We start from the raw sequence: 14,847 nt of genomic DNA on the forward strand, positions 1-14,847 counted from the left end.
TTTAAAAAACCAAGACACAGAGTATGCACAGTTATGTTGGCGTCTCAAAACTCTTCAGTTTTCACTCTCATTTCTTGGAGAATGTGGCATGACTAGAAGGGTTGCCCTGGAAACAAGTCATCAAGCCGAAGTTCTTATCGTTCATCTCCAGCAGTCTCAAGGCACGTGCGAAGAATCTCATGGCATATTCTAGACACAGGATGACCTCAGTGTTCCTGAGAACGTTCCTGCTCAAAAGAGCTGCTACTGTGTGCTTTGTGACTGCTGGCTCTGCCTACAGGTGACACACTCCTGTCACTTAATCATCTGAGTGCTGGATGCATAATTTATTGTTGCATGCAAAGTTATGCACAAGTACATTCTCCAGATCTACAGGTGGAGAACTGAGGGAGCTGAATCAACTGTTCATCGCATCAGGGTACAATCTGAAGTCTCTAGTTTGCACCAGGAGGGTCATTCCGGTTCAGATTATTCAGCAATAGAGCCTTGGCCCTCTTTCCATTGTCATACAGAGTTGTAGGAAAAACTGTTTTTAAAACAGAAGCTTATGTAAAAATAATGATCTTCTTATTGATTTTGCATCTGAATTTTTAAAATTGTAGAAAACAAACCTTTTATTGTTATTTTTAATATTTAGAGATAGAAAAACAAGTGTTAATGTTTTCATTTGAAACCAATTCTTTTCCTATATGTGTATGTTTCCCTTATTTCAGAAGTAATATCTCCACAATATAAAACATTTAGAAACAAAGATGAAACTGAAAACCTGCCTTACTGTCCCTCACTGTCCAAAGGTAACTGCTGCCACTATGCTAATGCATTTCCTTAAGGTACTGTGATCATATGGTCAATGTTTTCTTCTGTCTTTCAGATTCATCTTATGCCTGATTCATAGCATTCTGTTCCCACTTATGGATCCATCACAATCTCCTACTTTTTGCATTTTTTTACTACTATAAATTTTGTTTCAATAGCGCCTTTGTCCATAAAAGTTTTCTGGGCTTCTGAACATTTCTTAGACTAGATAACTAAAAAATGAATTTTTTTGTTGTTGTTGGAAAGACAGAAATATAACCAAGAATTCAGATAAGTTTTGTCTAATTGCTTTCCCAAGAAGGTCCCATCTCTGCTTCCGAGCTGTTGCTTTGTGTATAGTACCATAACTGGTTATTATTGTTTTTAAAATAAACTACTCTTTAGAACACTTTCGATTTATAGAAAAACTATGGCAGCAGTATATTGAGTCCTATTTTCTATTAGAACAATACACCTGTTATACTCAATGAACTAATAGTGACACATTATTATTAATTCAAGTCCATATTTTATTCAGATTTTCTTATTTACTGTCTTTCTTCTGTTTCAAGATTCTGTCCAAGATGCCACAGCACATTTAACCAGCATGTCTTAGCTTAGCTCTATGGCCTGTCATGAAGGATGGGATAAAATATCATGAATAGGAGAAGAAAAGTACAAGAAAAGTTTTGGGAAAAGTCCCGTACATGTGTCTTCAGAAAACCATTGCTGCATTGATAAGAGGTCTGATGGTGGTTCACACCTGAGGCAGCACACGGCCAGTGCAGCTCCCAGCATGGCTGGTGCCCTGTGGAGAGACCCTGAGGCCAGGGCCACCAGCTCGTTGGTGTCTGCATCTGTGATGGTGGTGTCTGTGAATCTCTCCTCTCGTGGGGCTGGGGTTGGGGTGACAGGCCTCAGCGCTTGTGTCCCAGCCCTGGAGAAGCCTGGTGGGCAGTGAGTAAGGGCTTTGGAAACATATGCCTGAGCCCCCGGCATCGGGGCAGGAGACTTGCTCTGCAGGTGGCAGTTTGTGGCCCTGGGAGAGCCACCTCACCGCTGAGATGCAGCCCCTTTTTGGGAAGAGGAGAAGGTTGGGCCTGTGTTCTTTGCGCTCTGTAATCGTTGCCAGATGGGACCCCTAGTATCGGGCACTTGCCTTGTTTCCTGCCTTATTGTACAGTTTCCCAAATGAGAGAAGGGTTGTGAGTGAACATGATGACGCCTTTTGCAGTTTTGTTTCCAGATGCCTCCCCTGTGAGGGTCACATCTCCTTCCCTCCCCTTATTTTTGTGGTTTGCTGCCCTTTCATTAGTGAAAGCAAAATGAATGGCATTATTGATTTCTAAAAAGGGCTCTTCACAAACGTGTTTTGGGTTGTGCTTTATCCTTGCTGTCTGATAGCAAAATGATTGCCAGGCACTGATACGAAGGTAACCAGTGAAGATCTAACAATTCTTACTGTTTACATCAAAACAAAAGTAGTATATGGTCCCTTTAGCAAACATCGTGCATTTCATGTGTCACGTGTATTTCCCAAAATGCCTGCCACCCTGTCCTCGTGACCCCTCGCTCCCCTTACAGCAATGGCTGTTTCTAGCTTTCACACTCTTCAAACCTCCCCACAGCATTCATGCATCTCCTGCTGCTAGAGATTACAGAGGCCCCCGCTGAGAGCCCCATCCTTAACACCAGACAATTGCACCACCCACTGCTTTGCACGTTACCACAGAGGAGCCATCCCTTCCCTGGAGAAGCACGGTCTCTACACCTAATTTTGGATCCCACCCTCATTTATTCAGGAGCCTCACACTGTGGATGACATCTTTTTGTTCTGGAATATTCAGCCCATCGCTCCTGGTTGTATCTTTCCCATCATGCTCCCATCTGTCCTGTAGTGGTGGTATGAAGGAATGATTCTTAGATCCACCGTATGCCTACATCTCTTTTTCTATCCCATTTTTCTTCCTTTCACAGAAAATTTCTAAGTACTTACACTAAATTCTCTCTAAATTTAGAAATTTCTAAATTTCTAATATGCTTATGCTAAATTCTCTCTCTTTTCTCTTTTCAAATTTGCTTATCCAGTGAGCTACTTATGTTTTCCCTTTCAGCATTTTAAGCTAGTTGTTTTTAAATCCAGATGTCCTTGATTTATGGTGGCCCTTTTTGTGTTATAAACTTTCTGCTATGTTTTCTACTCTTTTTCTTCCTTCTCCTCCTCCTCCTATTTTTTTTTCTTTTTGGTATTAAACATACTAATTTTAAAGTTCTCTTTAGATTGCTTTATCATTTCCATTTCCTTGGGAGTGAATTCTCTCATTTGCTGACTTTCTCTTTTATGACATTTTCCCCTTAGTGTGGTTTTACAATTTAGTTTTCAGGATCATGTCTCTCAACGTCACCTTTCCATGACTAGTTGTTTAGTGATTGTTTTTCCATTTCCCCCCAGGGCCCCCAGTTCAGAACCCACATTTCAAGTGCACTTGTCTCAGTCCATAGGTCTCTGATCTAGGTAGATCTCTTCCCTCACACCCAACGTGCAACAGTGACACTGAGGAAGACTGCAATAAACACGTCCATTCAAAAAGAGGACGATGATGGACAACAGCAGCCACGGGTTCATAGCATTTCCGAAATCTTGCCAGGCTCAGGTGTTTGCCCCTTCAGTGAGGGCCCAGTCCTGCTCCTTGGGAATGAGTCTCCAAGGCTCCTGGCTCTCCTGTCTGGGCTCCTGGCTCTGCCTTTTCTATAAGAAGTGGACTGCGGTTGCAGCTGTGTAGCTTTCTAGGTCTGCTTCCTGACCAGACATTTGGGGGACTCCAAAGGCCTCTTTTCATTTTGACAACCTCTGTCTTCTTCAGTTAAGTATATTAATTCCTTTAAAAACTACATGAATTTTTATGTATCAATTTATAATTCATTCCATTACGCAAAAGCCATATTCACAAATCTTCTCAAGATAAATCCTTCTCTACCCTTAGACCTTCTGTGAGGCTACCACAGGGACAATGCCCTTGAAGGTCTTTAAAGCTAGACTGTTGTGTAGCTGAGAGGATCTATCAGACATGCCCTGAAATAAGCAGCGGGAATTTCGCTTAATGGAGAGTGTATGGGATACAGTACCCTGAACCTTTCTGATATCTTATTGAGGGTTCTTACCACCATGCCCTGAATTCTGTGAAGCTCTAGTTTACTGGAAGTGACCTTAATTTGATCTTAGCTCTGAGGTCATCCCTTCATTCACAAGCATTTTTCTCATTGGAAAAAATATTCTTGACTTGTCGTTTCATCCACACTCTACTCAAAAACTAAATAGATGGTCTTCAGTTTATCTTTCTCCTTCCACATTTTATTACAAGCAGCAAGAAGAAGGCAGGTAGTGCTATGAATATTCTGCCTAGCAGTGTCCTCATTGAGATCATGGTTAGCTGTACTCCCATGTCCTGTGTCACTACAACACACAGTGTTGTCGAGTTTCTGTCTCTGTATAACAAGAGTTTCTTACCTCCAGCCTCCAATAGCATTTTTCTCACTTCCATTCAAGCCCTTCCAACCACCACATTGAGGACATTCAATGAGGACATTCAGTGACTGGCTGCTGGGCTCAAAATCAATGTTGCAGGTTTTAGGTATGATTTTGCCAGCATTCCACGTCTAGGTACCACATTCTGTTCTAGTTCCCTATGAATATGTAACAATTCATTTCAATATTTAGTGACACAGACAAACAACTATTTATTATGGCTGCAGATTCTGTAGGCCAGCATTGCTGGAGGGACTAGGCTGAGTGCTTCTCAGTGGGAGTTGCTTTGGAGGCTGCAGTCAGATGCAGGCTGGGCTGCAGTCATTTAAAACTCTGGTGGGCTGGATATTCAAGGGGCTCATTCACAGCTGAGTTTGTGCTGTCTGCTGTCTGGGAGATGAGGTTGTCTGTCCCACAGAGTGCTTGCACTGTGGGTGGCTCCATGTGGCTTGGGAGACTCACAACACCATGGCCGAGTTCTAAAAAAGAGTAACCTCAGTGGAAGCATCTGGGAGCAGGTGAACCTGGAGACCAAGGCAAGAGCTGCAGCCTTTTCTCGCCTAGCCTTGGAAGGCGTGTCATCTTACCTCTCCCACATATTTTTGGTTATAGTGAGACCTTAGTACTAGCTTCAAATCAAAGGGAGAGTAGATCACAACTCTCGATATAATTTGTGGTCATCTTTAATTCATCATGCCTACTTATCTATACAGCTCAGCTCCGTGGTGCTTTTCTGAGGATAGGTTTCTCTGACCTCCTCTAGCAGGTGAAATCTGCCATGATTTTCCCCGTGCTATAAATTACTCCACTGGGTAACTGAGGTGCACAGGTAGAATTTTACATTTATTTGTGTGACTGGGTGATAGTGTCAGTTTCCCCACCAAATTCTAATTTCTTGGAGGTTACACCCTTTACTTTCCCTGCAGCAGTTGTGATCTCAGCTCCTAGAACCGTTTTCAGTAAATATTAAACATTTGATAAACACTTGCTGAAGAATTAATGTATATGTTTGAAAGTTCTTGAAAAATGTTCTAAGAGGTTGTTTGTGATGTTTCATCTTGCCCCCACCTTCTGTTCCACTATACTTGATCAATGTCCCTCTACCAGTTTCTCTCTCCTCAGTTCGCACATTCATTTCCATCACTGTCCATGTCATTGTCATCTTTATTCTTCTGGTGCCCAGTACGGTGCCTGAAACTTTCAATAAACAATGAATGAATAATGGGAAAAGGGACTGTATTATATCTTTTCATTTATTTATTTTTTTGATGGAGTCTCGCTCTGTTGCCCAGGCTGGAGTGCAGTGGTGCGATCTTGGCTCACTGCAACCTCCGCCTCCCGAGTTCAAGTGATTTTCCTGCCTCTGCCTCCTGAGTAGCTGGGATTACAGGCATGTGCCACCACACCTGGCTAATTTTTGTATTTTTAATAGAGACAGGGTTTCACCATGTTGGTCAGGCTGGTCTCGAACTCCTGACCTCATGATCCCTCGCCTCAGCCTCCCAAAGTGTTGGGATTACAGGCGTGAGCCACTGCGCCCAGCAGATACTATATCTTCTTACACCATTTAATTTGTTAGAGCCTTCCCTAAAGAATAACGCTCTTTCTTTGCACAATTTTTGGGCTGTGGTAGAGAAAGGAGCTTCTCTATTTGCCTTTGGGTAAGCGAAAATCTTAATCTGTCCTTCCCTTGCGTTGCAGTGTTGCTATCCATAGTGCTATGAAACAACAAAACAAAACAAAACAAACCCCCTAAGCCAGGGCGCCTTGGATGGTTCACTTGGCATGGTCATCTTGCATTCCATCTGCCCAGAAACATGCTGTTTTTAAAAAAAATCTCTATTCCTAATATTAAAAACCCCAGGCTATAGGATGAAATTTTCATCTGCTCTCCCCACACTGTTCTAGGAAACTGCCTTTTCATGCAATAATAATATTAGCTACTACTAATGAGAGTTGCTCTGTTAGGATGGCTAGGGAATGCCTTATCCCCTTCATCTGTTAGCGGGGCAGGAGTTGCTGTTAAAAATGCCATATTTATTTATTATTCCTGATATTCAAAACCTGATATAATCTTTAGGATCTACTTAAGTCGCTGAATTTGGATCCCATGTGGAGGTCCTGTTAATAAAAAACGAATGTTTCCATTTCCTTACTCTCTATCTCATTCAGTCCAACACTGGCTACTCTTCTTATACCTTCATTTTATATACATATTATTATTTATAAATGTGTAAGATATATTAATAGAATATATATTCTTCTAACAGCCCTAGTTATAATATATACATATACACAATATATATGTATACATGTGTGCATTTTATGTGTATTTTATATATACACACAAACAGCAGAATTCCTCTTGCTTTTCTCCACTCCTCACATTTATGCAGTCTCCCTTGCTAGATTATTGTAAGTTATAATTGAAACACATTTCATATTAAAGGAAAGGGCTAAATATATTTAACTTATGCATATAATGTTGTGTAAACAAAATGTATACCAGTAAGCAAGAAGGACTGGATAATATTTGCTGACCATGGTAAAATAGCTGACCCTTTGCAACGCAAATCCTCTTTATTTACTAATGGCAAGGTAAGGAAATGGTTCACGCTGAGGCTAAGCAGAAGAGAGGGGCGAATCAGGACAAAGCTGATTTTCCCTGGCAGTGAAGGGTGCACTTTAGCGTCAAGCTCTGCCTCCTTTTTTTGTATTTACACATTTAAAAGCATATGCCTTTCATTTCTATTATTAGGGTGTCAACAGCTATAAGTAGAGCCTTTTTCATGTTTTTTTTTTGTGGTGCTTACAATTCATGGTAAAGTATTTGTTTCCTGAAGAAACGAATGCCAAAACCCCCGAGTTACACAGATCACATATGACATAGCTGTGATATGGGAACAGTTAATACCCAGCTTATTTCAGTACATTCTCTCAAGAGCCCGGCTTTCTCTTTTGATTGGAATGTATGCACTAACGTGTGAACACAGCCTCATCTTTCCCAGTCACCTTTCCAGGTATTCACGAGGCCCAGATGAGACCAAATTCTGTGTGCCCACAAACATGTACCAAACAAGCCAAAATATCTGTGGAAAATATGACATCTGGTCAAATTGGTTATAAAAATATTGTTTGTAAATCTTCCTCCTCTCCCCTCCCCTCTCCCCTCTCCCATCTCCCATCTCTCGTCTCTTTTTGAGATGGAGTCTCGCTCTCTCAGGCTTGAGTGTAATGGTGCAATCTCTGCTCACTGCAACCTCCCCCTCCCGGGTTCAAGCGATTCTCCTGCCTCAGCCTCCAGAGTAGCTGTGATTACAGGCGCTCACCACGACGCCTGGCTAATTTTTGTATTTTAGTAGAGATGGGGTTTCACCGTGTTGGCCAGGCCGGTCTCGAACTCCTGACCTCAAGTGATCCGCCCGCCGCGGCCGCGGCCTCCCAAAGTGCTGGGATTACAGGCGTGAGCCACCGCGCCCGGTCAAAGATACTGTTTGTAAATCTAAACCCCAAATATTTCTTTATGTTTATTTCCGACTCATGTGGCTTAAACATATGTCTGGTAGTGTACATGTATTTTAAAAGATGCACTCACTAAAAAGAAAGTAAAAATATTTGTAGAAAAATGAGACACGTTTATAACAGTAACTTTTTTCCTAGTGAAAATAATGCGCATTAGTCAAATTTTCAATTTGGAAAATATCCCCAAAACGAATCAATTTATTAGATTTTTCACAATATTAGATTAAAAATAAGTTAAAATACTGCACTGTTGAAAAGCAGCATTTGCCCAGGCGTTTCCTCTTTACAGACGAGTCATCATCTTTGCCGTTTGGAACCTTCTCTTCACTATGGGATGGCACTTGATCGAGGCGGCCCCGCAGCCTGTTCCGCGGTGCAGGCGTCTCCCTCTCCCTGGCGAGGCTGCCCCGAACCCCTCTGCACCCTCCCTCCAGGTACCGCCCCTGGGAGGTCCGGTGGGGACCACGGCCCGCGACGGCCGCCGCGCAGCCACCTCCCGGCGCGTGCAGTGCGGGCCCGGAGCCAACAGGTGGCACAAACGCGTTTGACTTGGGCATCGATCGCCGCGCCCGCCCGGGGCCGCACCTCCGCCGCCAGCGTCCCTCCAGCCCGGCCCCGATGCCGCGCAGGCGCAGTGCTCTTCTCTCCGCGGGCCGGGCCGGGTCAGGGTCAGCATCTGACCCGAGTCTGGGTCAAGCCAGGGCAGGCGGCAGGCAGCGGACGGCGGCGCCCAGGCAGTGCGCCCTCTGCTGGCCACTCGTGTACACGCTGGCTCCAGCCGGTGCTGCACTCCTGGCAGACAGGGGCCGGGCAGGGGCTGGGCAGGGGCTGGGCTGGGCTGTGCTGGACAGGGGCTTGAGCACGGTTGGGCAGGGGCTGGACAGGGGTTTGGGCTGGGCAGGGCAGGGCTGGGCAGGGGCTTGGCAAGGCTAGGCTGAGCTGGACAGGGGTTTGGCAGGGATTTGGGCAGGGCGGGGCCTGGGCAGAGCTGAGCAGGGCTGGGCAGGAGCCAAAGAGGGGCTGGACAGAGGTTTGGGCTGGGGGGATGGAAGGGGGCTGGTCCCCTGCTGGTCCCCAGGATGAATGAGAATCCAGAGTAGAAAGGCTGCGTTATTATTACCATTATTATTTGAGGAACATCAAGTGCTTCATTTAAACACCTTCCCCAGTCCCTTCCCACAGTGCAGGGAGCTTAGGAACACGCAGCTCGGGAGCTGGCACCTGCCTCCCCACCCCCTTCCTTCTGGAAGGCTCCTGTCTGAGCCAGCGCCAGCAGGAGGGGCCCGAGCTGGGAAGGGAGGCCTGTCACTCGGAGGTTCCAACTCACTGGAGAGGAGCCTCGCCTCAACTTGTTTTTAATGTGTCAAATCGCAAAGTCACTTCCCAGCAATAAGGTGTGAAGGGGTTACAGCCTCCCGAGGGCCCTCCAGGAGGCTGTGGCACAGGCCTTTGTTTTCTGCCTGGCAGAGTGACGGGCCTGCTTCCACCCGGCATGCCCCAGCCCACAATTTGTCACTTAGGAAGCCTCTCTTGTGAAGTTTACACCTGCCTTGATCGCTGTTAGTGGTGCCCTGCCTTAGGGGGCAGCTTATAGCTTCCGAGGTCCCTCCCTGGCCCATCCCCACAAGCCTGGGTTTGTGAGACGGGCTTTCCCTGCAGCCCTTTCCAAAGCCCCGTATGTCTTGTACCCATTTCCCCAAGCCCACACCCAGAAAGGGGATATTGGGGGGCCCCACGGTGTTCTGACAAAACAGGACCTCAATTCGGACCTGGTTAACTTTCTGGCTGTTATAGTCAGAACAGATTTGTCTCTAGGAGACCTCGGCACCCTCCATTCTGCTCGTGGGCAGCAAGCCTTGCCGTAGCCCCATGGAGAGGCGCCGAGTAGATGCAGACGGCCTTTACCGGGGCCTGTTCTGTACTGCGCGCTAAGCTACAGACAGTCCTTCGTACATCACAATATGGCTCTACTGTTGTTTACATTTTACAGATCAGGGAATTGAGGCTTAAGGTGACTAGCTTTCCTGTAGCTGAGCGAAGCCATCGGGCTAGGTATGCTTACCCTAGAGCCTCGGCGTGTGGGCAGATTCTACTTGCCCCTTGGAGAAGGGGGGCTTGATGGGCTCTGCCGTAACAGAGGGGAGGGGTCAGCCCTTGTGGCCTCAAGTTAGGATACATGGGGCTCAGGTCTCTTCAATCCTGTTCTGTTGCCAGAAATGAACCCCCATTATCTCCAATGGACTCCCAGAGCTGCTCCTGTTTTATCTCCGACACCCATCTCCTTCTTGCCCAAGTCTGAAGGAGGCTCAGCATCTGGGAAGGCACTCAGGACGGGGCAGGCATCTCAAGGCAGGGGACGCAGACATAGTCATTTTAGTGTGAAAGAGCTATTCTGAGCATCGATTAAATCAACCACCAGAAACTACAACAGGATTCTAGATCTCATCTGCACTAACATTGTAAGTGCTTTATATGTTTTAACCCAAAATGACTGAATTTGGAAAGAATGGATTAAACGGGATTGAAAGAGGGCAAAAGATAAAGGATTTCAAATTTCATCTTTGCATCTAAATTTCAGGCTATTTAAGGACAAGGTCCAAACCGTCATAGTAGCTAAGGGAATGTCTGTTGAACAATGAACGTGCCTGATTTTGTCTGGCAGAGTGAATTTATGAGGTTGACATTTTAAGAAGTCAAAATTTTAGCTCATTTCAAACAGTGGAGCATAGCTAAAGCCTTGTTCCTTCTGGTAGCAGTCCCTCCAGATTGAAGTCTGACTTTGAGGTAGTATTGACCTTTTATACGTCCCTGTGAAATGCAAGGTCTGATGCTTTGGGAAAGCACACAGTCAAATATTTTTTTCTCTTTAATTGATACCACTTAAAAATTCATGCAAGGGCTGGAACATTAATTGCCAATTATTTTCATAGAAATTTTTAAGAAAAACGTGAAAACCAAATAGAAGGGATATAAACAGTCAAAGCAAGAAAGGAAATTTGGAACACCCGGTACACTTTAGGAACGTGTGGAGCCTCAGGGTGAGCCAAGATGCACAAATTAATAAAATAAAAAAATGAAAACACCAGTTTTCACGCACCAAATCGGCACGTCCACTTTCGCGCTTAGTGTTGGTGACGGTGCAGCGGCACAGCCTGTCCGTGGGTGGCTGGTGGAGGTGTCGGTCAGCTCTGTGTCCGTGGAAAGCAATTTGGCCACGCTCATCATGAACACTCTCTTCCGTTGCTTTGACCCAATAATTCCCCGTCTAGAAAAAGAAAAGTATCACAAGGAAACCAGAAAGTCACATTTATGTAACTGTCATCACAGTATAATTTACAATAAGGGAAAAGCTGGGAACAACCCACTTTTGTAAGAGCAGAGGTGATAAACTAAATGTAGTGACCCAGGCTATAAGTCGGCAGCGTTTCAGAGACGTAGACAGAGCCGAGCACTGCGGTGCTAAGTGAGAAAGGCGAGATGAAAAGCTACAAAAACGGAACACTTGTGAATTTACGAAAATCGTGTATTAATATATATTATATACAAAATATTTTATGTGTATTCAACATATATTTAAATAGACATTATATGTGTCTATCCTGGAAGGAAAATCAGATGAGATGGTAGTAGCAATCCCTTGGTGAGGAGGTTTAATGGGTAATTTTAAAAGGTGTATTATTTTATATGTTCCAAATTTCTAAAGATATCTTCTTCTTTCATAATTTCAGAAAATAATAAAGGTCTTTCCCCAAGAAGCAATTTGCCCACCTACTGTACTTGTGTCCTGACAATATTATCACGAGACTGTTTTAAGGCTGCAGTTCATTAAGCATTCTAGACAACGCACGCCCTCGTCTTCACCCAGACAGGCAGCTCCCAGGATCACTCTGCACCCAGAGGGCTCCCGAGCCATGGTGGCCTTTCCCAGGACGCGCTCAGGGCCAGGATGTAAAGGTCCCTGCCAGCTGATGGTGCCAACTGTGCCTCTTTAAGTGCAGGAGCCCCTGAAAATCAGCCGAATCAATCACAGAGTTACAGCCTGAGGTTAACACTTTGGCACGGCCAGATTTCAAAAGGGGATCATGAAAATCATGGCTGGGGGACTGGCCACAGCTGGGTTGCTTGTGCTGAAACGTTGGCCAAGAGGTCACCTTCAGAGGTAGGAAGACAGGCAAATGTTCTCAGCTGATTCAACGGAGCAGCCCAGTTTCAAAGTATGTCAGAGTTCATAGATCTGCTTGCTGGGTGTTCTGCTGCCTATGTGTGTAAATATAGGCAGTGCAGTGAGACTTCTAAGCCCTGAAACAGAAAATAGGCATCCACGGAAATACAATTCCACAGACAAAGGCTCTTGTGAGATCACAAGTTTAAGTCCTTGTTGGATGCTCAGGATGGCGGGCATGGAGGGTTGTCTCTGCTGTAACCGCGCGAATGTCTCAACTCCCTCGACATTTCTTGAGCTTCTTCACCTGAGAGCTGGGGATCACACTGTCCCCTAGAGCTGGCGCCTGTCCCTAGAGCTGGCTGTGAGCACTGAATGAGGAAATGTGCACATGGGAGGAGCCCGGCGCCTGGCTTGGGTCCCGCTGATGCAGTATCCTTCCCTACCCATCTATGCACCCCCACTTGGTAGCATAATATCTTACAGATAGAGCAGGAGCTTCATCCGTGTTTGTTGATGGTCCTGAGGGGGAGGGACTTTCTCCATCTCACTCGCTCTTGAATTTGTCGAGTCCACTGGGTCTGGAAGGATCCCAGGCACAGGTGGGTTCTCCACTCTGTCTGTTGCCAGCTCCGTGGACAGGTGAGGGCATGGGTACAGTGTTCAGTCTTCTCCTGTCCACAATGGCTGGGTTTTCCTCTGTGATTATATACAAATTTGATTTTTTTTTTTTTTTGAGATAGAAACTCGCTCTGTCGCCCAGGCTGGAGTGCAGCGGTGTGATCTCAGCTCTCTGCAACCTCCACCTTCCAGGTTCAAGGGGTTCTTCTGCCTCAGCCTCACAAGTAGCTGGGATTACAGGTGTGCACCACCATGCCTGGCTAATTTTTGTATTTTTAGTAGAGACGGGGTTTTACCATGTTGCCCAGGTTGGTCTTGAACTCCTGACCTCAAGTGATCTTCCCGCCTCAGCCTCCCAAAGTGCTGGGATTACAGGTGTGAGCCACCACACCCAGCCTAAAAATTTGAAATATGGGAAAGCTAGAATAGGAAAACCAAGCATGGAGGTTGAAAAAGAAATTGAAACAAAGTTAGAGAAAGATTGAAACCCATAGGTTAACATTTAACCATGCCAATAGATTGTGTTGAATAGACTGTGACTCCTAGGACCTCTCTGGGTCAGTTTTGGGCCCCTCCGTGAGTCGATCTGCTGCTTGTACTGGAGGGACAAGCTCCGAGGATGCTCTGCAATTCCACTGCTTGTGTTCAACCCTGCCTCAGCTACCTACAACACGTACAATATTTAAGGACTCTGAGCCTCAACTGGGAAATGTGATGTTAATGTAGGATCCATATTTTTGTAATACAGCCAAGAAGCAGAATTATAAAACCAGTAATAAATACCTGAAATGTTTCCTTTCCATTTTAAACAAATACATGGCACTAACCAGCCAATGTTTTGATGTGGAGACCAAGTCTTTTCTTTGAGCATAAGTTATTGACTGGAGTTGAGCAGATATATTTTTCTTTTCTTTTTTTTTCTTTGTAAACCATATGCATAGTATATTGACCTCAATTTACATGTTGGGTTTCTTTCAAACAGGTCAAGAACATACAATGCTTACAACACAATCTGAGTGAAGACTCCTTCTACATTTCTGAGAGATTTTCCCAATCTTTTATGGTGATTGTATCCAATCTTAATTTCACAGTAACTGTGGTGAGTCACTTTTCTTACTAGCAGATGTTTCCCAAGCACTTGACTTGGTTTCCATGAAAAAATAACCCTGCCTTCACATTTGTCAGATTGTATAACATTTAATTAACATGCATATTTACAATAGAAATATGCCTGCCATGAGCACATTTTTGAAAAACTAAATATGACCTTCGGAAAGCACATGAGTGAGAGGGGACTGGTGATGGATGTGGGTGCGCAGCGACCGCCTCTGCACTGGGGCAGTCCCGGGGGACATTGTACAGAGAAGCTGGAGGGCACGGGGTGTCCATCCTGAGACCTGGATGGGAGGAAATGAGCTAAGAGGACACCCCCCCAAGAGGGTATGTTAAAATCCTTACCTGCAGCACCTCGAGAGTGGCCTTATTGAGGTCACTAAGGTGGGCCCCAGTCCATTGTAACTGGAGGCCTCACAAAAGGGGGAAATGTGGACACAGAGACAGACATGCACACAGAGAAGGTGATGTGAAGAGACATGGGGGGAAGGTGGCTGTGTAACGAAGGGATTGGAGCATGTGTCTGCAAGGTAAGGAATCCCCAAAACTGCTGGCAAACCACTAGACACTAAGAGAGGGATGTGCAACAGATTCTCCTTCACGGCCTCAGGAGGGACAAACCCTGCTGACACCTTCAGCGTGGATGTTGGCATTCGAGCACTGAGACAGTAAATGTCTGTTAACTAACACCCGCCTCCCGCCACCTCCCAGCTCTCCAGTTTCACGGATTTCTCTTTAGTCCTCAAATCTCGGGTCTTGGACTTCTCTTCTTTGGGTGTCCTCTCTGTCTGTCAGATCTCATTCAGGTTTGTGGCTTAAGTAACATCCATAAGCCAATGACCCAGACGTTTATGTCTCTAGCTCAGACCTCTCTCCCCAAATCCAGACCTATATGTTCAATTGCCTCTTGCTACCTTGCTTGATGTTCTAATAGGAATTTTCTCCCCCAAACCCATCCTTCCAGAAAATTAAGGGAGGTGTCTGGGGGAGAATGGGAGCCAGAACTCACCTGTGTGGAGGTTGGTCCTTCAGTGGAACCCTGCGGATGCTGTCACTGGGGGTTTCCCCTGGTAATGCTGCTTTTCAGCCTGCTCATTCCCGTGTGAAG

At 45.4% G+C, this 14,847-nt stretch overlaps 1 long non-coding RNA gene across 6 annotated transcripts in view; it reads left to right on the forward strand.

The window, feature by feature from the left end:
* The window catches only part of LOC104006320 (uncharacterized), a 147,200-nt gene that overhangs the window by 102,838 nt on the left and 29,515 nt on the right, over positions 1-14,847 (forward strand). The window contains exons 1-2 of one of the 6 annotated variants that reach the window (XR_010157126.1): positions 10,918-12,866; positions 13,609-13,725. The exons of the other annotated variants lie outside the window; for them this stretch is intronic. This is a non-coding gene — a long non-coding RNA (uncharacterized LOC104006320). Of the gene's footprint in view, positions 1-10,917; positions 12,867-13,608; positions 13,726-14,847 lie in introns of those variants that run through there. 6 annotated transcript variants of the gene reach the window in all.

Source organism: Pan troglodytes, chromosome 4 (genome assembly GCF_028858775.2).
Source record: "Pan troglodytes isolate AG18354 chromosome 4, NHGRI_mPanTro3-v2.0_pri, whole genome shotgun sequence".
NCBI classification, from domain to species: domain Eukaryota; kingdom Metazoa; phylum Chordata; class Mammalia; order Primates; family Hominidae; genus Pan; species Pan troglodytes.